This window comes from Brassica napus, chromosome C7 (assembly GCF_020379485.1).
Source record: "Brassica napus cultivar Da-Ae chromosome C7, Da-Ae, whole genome shotgun sequence".
NCBI lineage: Eukaryota > Viridiplantae > Streptophyta > Magnoliopsida > Brassicales > Brassicaceae > Brassica > Brassica napus.
The window spans coordinates 25979917-25991233 of record NC_063450.1 but is presented as its reverse complement, the minus strand read 5'-3'; positions in this window follow the sequence as shown (position 1 = coordinate 25991233).

The window sequence follows — 11317 nt, the reverse complement described above, 5'->3', positions numbered from 1 at the left end:
TTATATTATGTTTTTTAAATGGAAAGGTAAAAAGAAATAAATAAAATAGTAGTAATTACAAAAAAAATATTTTTAACGTCGTCAGCAAAACATTAAACCCTAAATCCTAATCCCTAAACCCTAAATCCTAAACCCTAAACCCTTGGGTAAACCCTAAACTCTAGGATAAATCCTAAATTCTAAATCAAAATCACTAAACACTAAAACACTCAAGAGTTTAGGGTTTAGGATTTAGGGTTTAGGGTTTAGGGTTTTAGTGTTTTTTTATTTAGAGTTTAGGAATTTATGCAAGGGTTTAGGGTTTACCCAAGGGTTTAGGATTTAGGGTTTACAGATTAGGGATTATGATTTAGGGTTTAGTGTTTTGCTGACGACGTTAAAAATATATTTTTTTAATTCTTTTTTCTGTAACCACTATAATTTTTTACTTTTTTTTATTTTAAAAACATAATATAACTTGACAATATTTTGTTTCCTTTTAAAAAAATATCGAATTTGAAATAATGAAATCATATTGGTTGGTGAACCTAGAAGTTCACCCTAGGGAGTGAACCCCAGAATAACTCTATTGTAATCACTTCAATTGCCGGATTTCCCCCCTCCGTATATATCAGGTTGGAAGGATTCATATATTTTAAAATTTAAGATATCTAAATGTAAATTCAGGTACATTTAATATATGTTATAAATATTCATCTAATTGCATATTTTTTTAGATATCCAGATTTCAGATATTTATCCAAAATTTTACATATCTATATTCAATTTTCTTTATAAAAAAATAAAAAACAAGATTAAAATAGGGTTTATTTGCTATATAACCAAATTTGGAAGTGAAATTAAGTAGAAACATTGATTTTGACATAATGAAGAATTTAACATTTACAACCAAAATGAGCTGGTTATAACCCTTCTCATTCGCAATTACCCGGTAAACATGACATATTACAAATAATATATGGTCAAGAGTGATTGAAAACTATTCCATATGAAAGAAGGAGAAATCCATTATAAGTTTGTTAACCACATACATATGTACTAAGTGTTTTATTCCATATCGTCGAAATAGTATAGGATTCAAACCACACCCACAATCCTTAAATACTGAACACTACCCCAAGCTCAACTCTTAGATACTAAATGCTAAACCCTAATATAGATAATAGAAGACTTTTCAATAAATAGTGAATTTCATATCAGCGAAATAGTATTGGACTTATTCTAACTCCACCCACAACTCCTAAATAGTAAATCCAAGCCCAACTTTTAAATATTAAACCCTAAACGATTATCATTGGACCCAAACCCAAATGTAAACTATATTATATATTTATAATTTTTAAATAAAATTAAAATCTAAAAATTATATATAATATTTTGTGATATAAAACTATATCATATAAACAAAAGGAAAATAGAATAGACTTGTAAACTAATATTTGTGTGAATGTGGTTAACGAAATGATAAAATCGAATTTCTAAATCATTTGTACCGGTGTAGTTAATGCATAAATCAATATTCATATCAATGATAAACCTGAAAACATAATACATGCTTGTTCACTATAAAATCACATTTTTATTCTGCATTCTCAAATAGTATTATATTCAATATAGCTGAAGTAGTATAGGACTCCAATTCTACTCTCAACCTATAAATACTAAACCATACCCCAATCCATAATTACTAAACCCAAACCCTAGCCACTAAATCATAAACCAAAATATAAGTTATAATATATATTTAATAAAATAAAATCAAAATCTGAAATACATAATACTATAATATTTTGTTTTCATGTACAATACATATTGTACTATAATTTCTTTTCACCGAATGTAGTAATCTTCTTCACCTCTTCTTTTTTTCAGAAAAATGGTGATACACATTTACTTACCCACCATCATTATTCTTCACCTCCTCCTTTTTCAGATATGGTTAAAGGGAAATGAATGCGGAAAGGTCTCATGCAACTTGCCCCCACACCCTGTTACTTCGACGCCTCCTCTGTTGATTTCTGAAGCAGTGAAGAGTCACCTCCGCCATGATATCAGTTCCACACGGTCTTCTCTATCGAAAATGTACGCCGAGTTTGAAGGTGGTCAAAAAGCGGTGGAGCAAATCTGAGAATAAAACTTGTGACTCTCCAATCACCAGTTCACTTTTATTACATAGTAATTATTTATTTAATTTTTTCTACAGGTTTTACCGGATTGTTTCGCAGGACAATATGGTAATATTACACAAAATATATGTTACACACGAAAATTAAAGCTTTTGGTCATACATTGAATTATAATTTGTTTGAATGTTATACAATGTAATTTCCCATTAAAATACAAAAAAAAAAATGTTATTTCAAACTGATATTTTAAACATTGCAGTGTTGGTCATGAGTTATTGAAGACCAGAAGCTATATATAGGATACCTATTTATCTTCAAAATCTCCTCTATTGAGCTTACTTTTAACTGGATTTCTATGCTGTAAAATGAGGATTATGTATATAAAATTTTAAAATATCCAATTATATAATTATATAATATCTGAATCAGAATTTGGAATCCTCAAATCCTGATTTGGAAGAACCATATCCAGATTTGGAATTGTCAGATGCATAATTTTATAATGTATGATCGAGTATTTCAGAATACTATGTCATGCACCTGACCAGTTTTGTACTCGTTCAATTTATACGTCCTATATGGATGATGATTACAATATGGTAAATACAAGTCGAGCAATCCATCCCCAAATCATGATCGTCTCAACGCATGAAAATAGTGAGTCTAACAGAGTCGCATAGCCCACTAAATCTTAGTATGGACTTATTGTAAAATTTTAGAATAGTGAGAATACTATGTCATAATCTTCTGAACCATATCCAGAATACTATGTCATAATCTTCTCAACGCATGAAAATAGGGAGTCTAACAGAGTCTCATAATCCACTAATCTTAGTATGGACTTATTGTAAAATTGTAAACTGTCCAATATGCTTTTTCTTCACCAAATTAGCATCGGTTTTCAAAACCGCCAATACTCGTTACACCTAACCTACATTTAGGGTTCGAATGATAATCGAAAGTTTTTTTGTTATATAAACGTGCAGAAAGGCAATGGTGTACAATGGAATTGCGGTTCTTGCGTTTTAGGCCGGTCTTGGACTAAAGCCCGTAAAACATGGATTTAGAGCCAAAAATATATAAAAATTTTAGAGGCAAATAAGACATTTAAGTTACCTTGGTATATTGGTATAACCTTTTATAGATTTTAACCTTCATACTAGATTTTGATCCGCGCTTCAAAAGCGTGTGTTTGCCGGATTATAAATAAAAACACACTTTGATATGAATTAGTATTTTGGGTGTTGTACATTATTATGTTACAAAGTTGTATATATCAATGAAGAAAATTTATTTAAACTTAATTAGTTTATTTGAGATTTTGTATGTATACTTTTATGTAATTTTCTATCAGACATAAGCATTTTATCGAAACCTAAAAAATTAAACCAAAACAGACACAGAAATACATATTCAATTTGTGTCCAGGTCCAAGATAAAGTACCTATTGGGTATGTTTTTGGACCTGCGGGTTTCGGTTTGGTCTTAGTCCTATCTGAGAACCGATCGGCTACTTAAAATACCCAATTTTTTTTGTATCTGGGTATTTAAGATATGATTTCGATATTATGGATATTTTTAAGTTAAAAGAGTAAAGCTATCAAAATCTTACTTATATATTTTGGGTATTCGAATAAAATTTTGGGTAGCTTTCAATTCTTTAGTTTATATTTCGGGTAAAAAAATTGGGTCGTTTAAGGTATTTGACTATTTTTGGGTATTTGTTTGAGTTTTCGAAAAATTTCGTGTTTCAGATATTTTGTGTTTTCGGGTATTTAGAGTATTTCCGTATCCTAAATATCCAAACAAACCTGACTCGTCATATACCCAAAAATTATTGTTATTTAAATTATTGATGCGAACTGATCTGGACCTGGAAAGAACCGATCTGAATCCGAACTGAAAATATTCAAATACCTAGTTGGTCTAAATGTCTGGAACCCGAAAGGAATCGTTCCATACCTGGTCCAAAACCCGAATACTAAAGCTTACTCTCTCTCTCATACAATGTGTGCATTTTATAAGAGTTATTGTTAAGTTGATGAGATTTAAGATATACTTGGCACATTTTTTCTAATTTTATATTGCAATCCCAAAAATAATCTAAGAACATAATACAAAACCTTCTACAATTTCCAAAATGTCTGCTATAATTTGCTTTTAATAGTCTTGATATTGGTATATCATTAATGGTAGATGTTATAAGTTGTAGATACTATAGGTGGGTACGTTTGGTAACCATTAAGCATTTTTATATGTAGATAAGTGGGTCACAAAAAAAAATTTGAAATTAAAGGAGAGGTTACATATATTTATAAATGTTAGAGAATATTATTTGGTTGCTATATAGTAGGGGTTGGTTATAATATTTGATTGTATATAATAGATTGGACTAAAAATGAAAAGGTGCAACAACTTTTTTTAACTAGATTTTTTAGGACTCTTTCCATTTTAATAGTAAAGATGCCAGATTCGACCAAAATTAATTCCTTTGAAACAACTTTTATTACGTTTATCACATATACTAGTAGATGATACATATTGTTATAGGGATATATGAGTAAAACATATAGAAAGGTCACAATATGGTTCTTCTTCTTCTTTGTTTTTTGAAATGTTAAATTCATTTATCAAAAAAAAAAAAAAAGTTTATAGTACAGTCAAATTTAAAAATCTGAAAAAAATCAACAGCTTATAAAGAAGATGGGAACTACTGGTTCCTGCCCAGCCACCTAAGTAGACCTGCGATTTCGGGTGATCGGGTGTTCCGGATATTTCGATTATTTACAAAATATATCCAAATAGTACTTGACTGAATCTCGCTTTGGATCCGGTTCGGTTCCGGTTAAACTGTTTAAACCCGGAAATGTAAATATATATACGAAAACTTTGAGAAAGTTAAACAATTGGTTGAGGTGTCCCAACTGTCATGAACTCTACTAAAATATATTGCAACCCGGGTTCGAATAACATAATACCTTATTTATTTTTTTTTGAAAAAAATCATTAATGAATGGCAGTTTTGTAATTTTCTTCATCTTCTTCCTAGTGCCTCTGATACCACTCAAATTATCCTAAAGAGTGATTTATATTTTCTCAAATAAGAGGTCGAGTTGTATTACTTAGGGATCGAATTCACATGGAGCTAGGGAACCTAAAAAATCTAATATGATTTGTTAAGATAGATGGTTTCAGAGATCTAAATGTAAATTACAGTTTTATATTAAACAAGTGTTTGTTCAATAGATTGATTTAGGTTTTGGTGCTTAAAAAGGAAATAGTTAGACTTAGGGTTTTTATTCAGGAAACTTGAGATTATAATCCTACAGATGCCTAATGAGTTGCATGCATGATAATATAAAGCTCAACAACTTAGTCAACAAATCCATCAGCGTTCGCAATGTTTGGACTTGTCTATTAACTAGATCTAGTGATCTCAACTATCGTATGACGATCAATAGAAAGTGACGATCGATGATCCTATAGGGATATCGATTGATACACCTTTCGCTCCGTCGATCGATTATTCAATAATGATATCGATCGACGCGCTTCTAGTTAAGCTTTATGCGCAGGTTGAATGAATGCTTACTAAGCTCACTAGATTAGCTCTCGCCTTACTCATAGCAAGAAACTTAGCTCAGTTAGAATGTTTTCAGGATGAGAATGAAGCTCTCGCTTTTATCTATCAATCCTAGGGCAGGTTCTAGGTAGCTAATCTAGAGACATGCATTAATGAACAATCCTAATGACAATTACCACAACTCAGCAATCTATAGTTGGGGCTAATCCCTTCTAACCTATTTAAACCCTAAAATCTAACAATGGAACTACTCAGACATAGCTAAGCAATTCATAACAGCAATTAGGTAAGAAAACTTCATTAGAATAGTAAATAGATATTAATGGAGTTCCAATCACAAATTATAACTTTGGATCTTCTCTCCAATCTATCAAAATCCTAGAAAATCTTGTTGTGAAAATAATAAAACTAGAAAAACACACTTTGCCTCTAACGTGGTGGCAAAGCTTATATAATTAGGTTAAAAATCGTTAGGGGCAATCTTGTAAATTGATGAAGACTTGGGCTTCAAGTCGGCTGTGGCCAAACGTGCTTTCTGTGCGCTTCGCTGTCGATCGATGTCATGATATGAACATCGATCGATTATTCCTCTCCAATATCGACCGATGGTCGAGCTCGATGGTCATCTCTGGTGCTTGCTCCAAATATCTTCAAAATGCTCCAAAATCATCACTTATCTCCAAATCACTCATGATCTTATAAATATAATAAATTGACTCTATAATATAATAATTATTAGTAAAAACACCTATAAACCATGGATGAAAATGAGTCAAATCCATGGTCTATCAACTCCCCCAGACATCCCCTTTGGCTTGTCCTCAAGCAAAACAAACATGCAGTCTCTCTGAAAGAGGTTTTAAAATAGCAGGGACTCACATGATTTAAAACTTAGAATCATAACCTCTACAATATTGCAATCCACATTTAAAAAGTCTTAATCACAAAAGCACATTATACCATATCCTATCTTAGCAACCAAATTCATCTAGCCAACAACTTAGCAAATCTTGTCTGACATTCCCCTCTACCAACCTCATTTCTTAGCATAAATAAAAGTGTAGGCTTTACCTTGGGGGTATCGATCACATGATGCAAGGACTTTCAAACAAGTATCTGGACATGCAGGTAAACATTAGTTCATATCATCTCTCTCTACTAATTTTCTCTCTTAGTTAAAGTCTGCTTATATTAGTAAGATCATTGACCAAGATTGGACAGGCTTCCATGAATCAAGCCTTAATGGTGGTTGTCACCAAGTCCTGTTCACTTCTTTTTGACCTATATCCTAGGATTATTTGTGAAGCAATCCTTAATGGTTGTAGCCACCAAGTCGTGTTCTAATCCTTTACCTATAGAATTCTTATGAAGTAAGTCTTAATGGTTGTAGCCACCAAGTCATGTTCGAATTCCTTCCTAATAAATCTCTAATAGATATATATAATAGTAATAATAATAATTTTTTTTATTCTATCTATAATTTTGAAAATAGAGAGGGAAATGGTGATTAATCTATCTACACAAGGCTTTACCTTCCAGACTTGTTTGAAGAATCTGATCCCATGGATACCAAGCCCCAAGACAAGCAGTTGTGTCAAGTTTAGTGTTGGAGGTCAGCTTTGGTTCCTTCGAACAATCTCAGCAAGTGTGAATAGTTGACAGGTTGATCCACTTTAGTATCTTTAGTACTATCTGCAATCGGTAAATCTAGAATGGTGCTAAAGAGTTATTAGATAACAAGCAAAATCTTTAAGTTCATTATCCCGTTCTTGACTCAATAAAATTTTTTGAAAAACATTTTAATAAAACTTATAAATAAATTACTATCAGTAAACCTCCCCCCAGAATTAAACTACACTGTCCCCAGTGTAAATTCAGTCGGAATTATGGTGATAACTAAATCATAAAGACTCAATGTAACAAGTTAGAACGATATACCAGACCGGAATGGATGTCGACCGATGTAGGGATGTTGATATTGGTCGCGGCAGGTTAGGCAATGTCGATCGATGTCGACAACTTCTCGTCGGTCGATACTCACGACAATCGTCTACTTGGATCTTTTTTATTTTTTATTTTTATGACCTGCAATAATTAAAAAACCAACATAAATAGTATATCAATAAAAACTAAATAAATATTACCTAATAGTGGGTTGCCTCCCACTTAGCTCTTTGTTATAGTCATTTAGCTTGACTTTGGAGGTGATTGGGCTAGTAGTGTTGAAAGCTGGAACTTGTTGGAAAACAAGTATTCATCTCTTCTTTGCGCTTGTTGAACCATGTACCAGTGAAGTCTCTAATAGCTTCATCCCCTCTACGCCATTTTTCTTTCATTGTTGCAGTTGTGTTTTCTATCCTCTGCAATCTTTCTTCAAGACTCTCCAGATTGAACTGATGTCTCCTAAGTGTGGTGTAAGTGTCAGCTGAGATCTCTTCTCCATGGTAATGTGTGTCGGACATGTCTGATGTCATCTTTGGTACTAGCCGGTCTCGGTTTGTAGCGTCGTCGACCGATGTTCGATGATGAATGTCGGTCGATTTGTTGTTGTGTCTGTCGATCGATGACGATGCTTCTGGTCGACGGGTAATGTAACTCTGAATCTCCACCAATTCTCCTTGCATAGCTTCAATCTTGGAAGTCAAAGCACTGATGCTAAGATCCATTGGGAAATAGATGTCATCACATCTCCCATCAAGCCTCTCTTCTGTAGTTTCCAGAGCTCTACAGATCTCTTCTACCAACTGATCTATCTCTTCTCTGGTGTGAAATTTTTGTTGAGACTTCATCGTATGTGGGCGCGGTGGATCGTTGTCGACCGATGTTGGCATCTGATTTTCGATCGATGTGCGTTGACAAATGTTGATCGATGTATGTTGATCTCTGTCAATCGATGACGATCGAGCAACGTCAGTAGCATTCTGAATTTTGGCTATGTCTTGCTTCATCTCCTCCATGCAAATAGTGAACCAACTGATACTATCATTCAATGGATAGTAGACACCATTAAGCTTCATCTGGAAAGCTTCTTTGTTATTCTCTTGTTCTCCACAGACTTCATAGAACATCTCATTGTTCTCGTCCTTGGTGTTGATCTCTGGTACCAGCTTGGTCTGTGTGAATAGGTTAACATGTTCAGAAAGACATATGTAGCTTGGCTCATCTCTCGAAGCTCTCTCTATTAGCTTTCTGATCTCTTCCTTGGAAACATTGATGATGTGTCCATCCATATCTCTAGCACATCCCTGATCATCTCTGTAGATTCCATACTCGTCCTTGTCTTCCCAGTGGAATTTTCTGGCTCCAAAAAGGTCAAAGGCTCTTCTGCCGAATTCTGGATGTCTATCGATTGATGGTTGCATGTTAACATCGAACGGTTTCTTCTTGGCTCTATCGATCGATTCTTGTATCTCTCTGTCGATCGCTGCTCGTCTGTCTGCTTCACTGATTCGGTTGGAGCTGGTTCCTTTTCCATAGGTTTCTGTAAGAAGTGAATCTGTTTCTTCTTGTGCCTGAATCTCTGGTCGTAGAGGGCGAAATTTGTGAACTAGAATTCCTTTCTTTCTGTATTTTTCATCATACAAATCATCAGGGGTTTCAGGTGGTTGATACACTAAAATTGGATCTTTGTCTACTGTCAAGTTAACAGTGTAGTTGTAATATCTTTAGATTCAATTCCAGAGGACCAGTTCACACTTTATCTTTATGGGATCAGAATTAAGCTAAAACAAAGTGAGGTTTTTTTTAAAGAAGTCAATAACGTAAATAACAAGTAACAAGATGAGGTTGTTTTGAACTGATTTAAAGGCGCTAGTCTAGGGTTTCTTCTTCAGGTATGGAAATCGAAAGCCAAGCAATTATTCAAGTTCAGTTTATAACAAGTCTAAACTCGGATCACTCAGGTTGAATCAACCCACTCTCGTGGTATTGATTTCTTTGCAAGTCGGTCTTGATGCCTGAACTCTCGTTTGGATCAAGACGCGCTAGCAAGCTTTAGAGATCAAGTCAGATATATTCACAATACACCCTAATATCTACTCTCGCTGACTAGGGATGCAAAGCTCATTCAAATTATATCAAGTTATCAATTAATGGCTAGCTAAATTGATTAACCCTAATTCATGCATTAAGTGATCGGTTCAATGCAAGCAATAAGAACATATATGAATATAGACAATCTTAAGATGACTTATTTATGCTTCAGCTCACGAATCCAAACCCTAGAACCCTAAACAACCCGGTGACTACTCAGACATAACACAAGAACAGAGAAGCATGATTTCTGAATAATACTGCATATAATAGATAATAGAAATCAAAGGGTTCAGGATAATCTTCCTAGGAGATAGATGAAACCATCTCCCTTACATATAGCAAATCGCCGAAACACAAGCTCTCTCAGGTCTTTCTTGCGTAAAAACTAAGGTAGGTCTAAAGTAATAAATAGAAGACTATATATATAGGAGCCACATGCAGCTATAGGAAATAAATAGGAAATCTAGGGCAAATTCCGAAATATTTGGAAACTATTTTTTTTTACCTATGCCGCTGGAGCAGGCACTCAGGCTGCTCCGGTCGACTGTTCTGCGCGAAAAACTCCAATTCACATTTTTTTCTCTTCCTTCCCTCCATCTGGTCTATCTCTCATCCAATGCAACTCCAGACCTGTAATGACTCAAATGGACTAAAAAGACTCGATAAAACCTTGAAAACTATTAGTAAGACGTACATATAATGTGCCAAAAACACAATATATCAACTCTCCCAGACTTAGATCTTTGTTTGTCCTCAAACAAAATCAAGTACCAAGAACCGAGAGAAAGGTTTGAAAGTGTGAGAACTCGCCTATTCTCAGCAACCATACAATAACCACGAATCTCTGAACCATATAAGCAGTTTAGCTAAAACAACACATCCATACCAAGAACCCAACTGACTGCTGTTCAAAACGGCTCCATACTCTGTATCTCAGACCTGCAAGAGTTAAAACCTTCCACACAAAACTCCTTATATTCAATTAAGAGTAGCGTGAGCTTCTCATCATAAGCATTAGATAGGGTAACAGTCTAGGTATGAAACAAGCCTTTTTGTGTTTAAGTGGAGCTAATAAGTGTTTAGGGGTTACCAAATTTCGTAGAGGATGCAGGATATCGCGTGCAAAAGTGCAAGAGAGGATAGATCCATTGATGTCCACAACCTCTACTCGTTTTTGTGTGTTCTTCTTTAGGAACAGTCGCTCTAATCTGCATGGTTCTCCTCTCTTCGCTTTATACTCCTTCTAATTTACCAGTGGCGTTTGTCTTCCTTAGGAATCTTCTCCTTCTTCATCGCCTTATTCTGAAGTACATAAAGCTAAAAATATATATATTTTTTTTGAATAATACATAGGTGATGGTGGCGAAGCATGAGGTAACAATTGTGATGGTGTCATGCCACTGGAGTTCTTGACTTCACATTCATTCTTGTTTCTCTTTTTCTCTAAGTTAGATCATCGGCGGCGGAGTGGCTGCTCCATGTGCTTCCGCATATTCTTCAGCAGAAAATTTTGTTGCATCAACGAGTGAGAAACTGTGTCGATCCTTTCCTCTCCGGCCCTTTTGTACATATC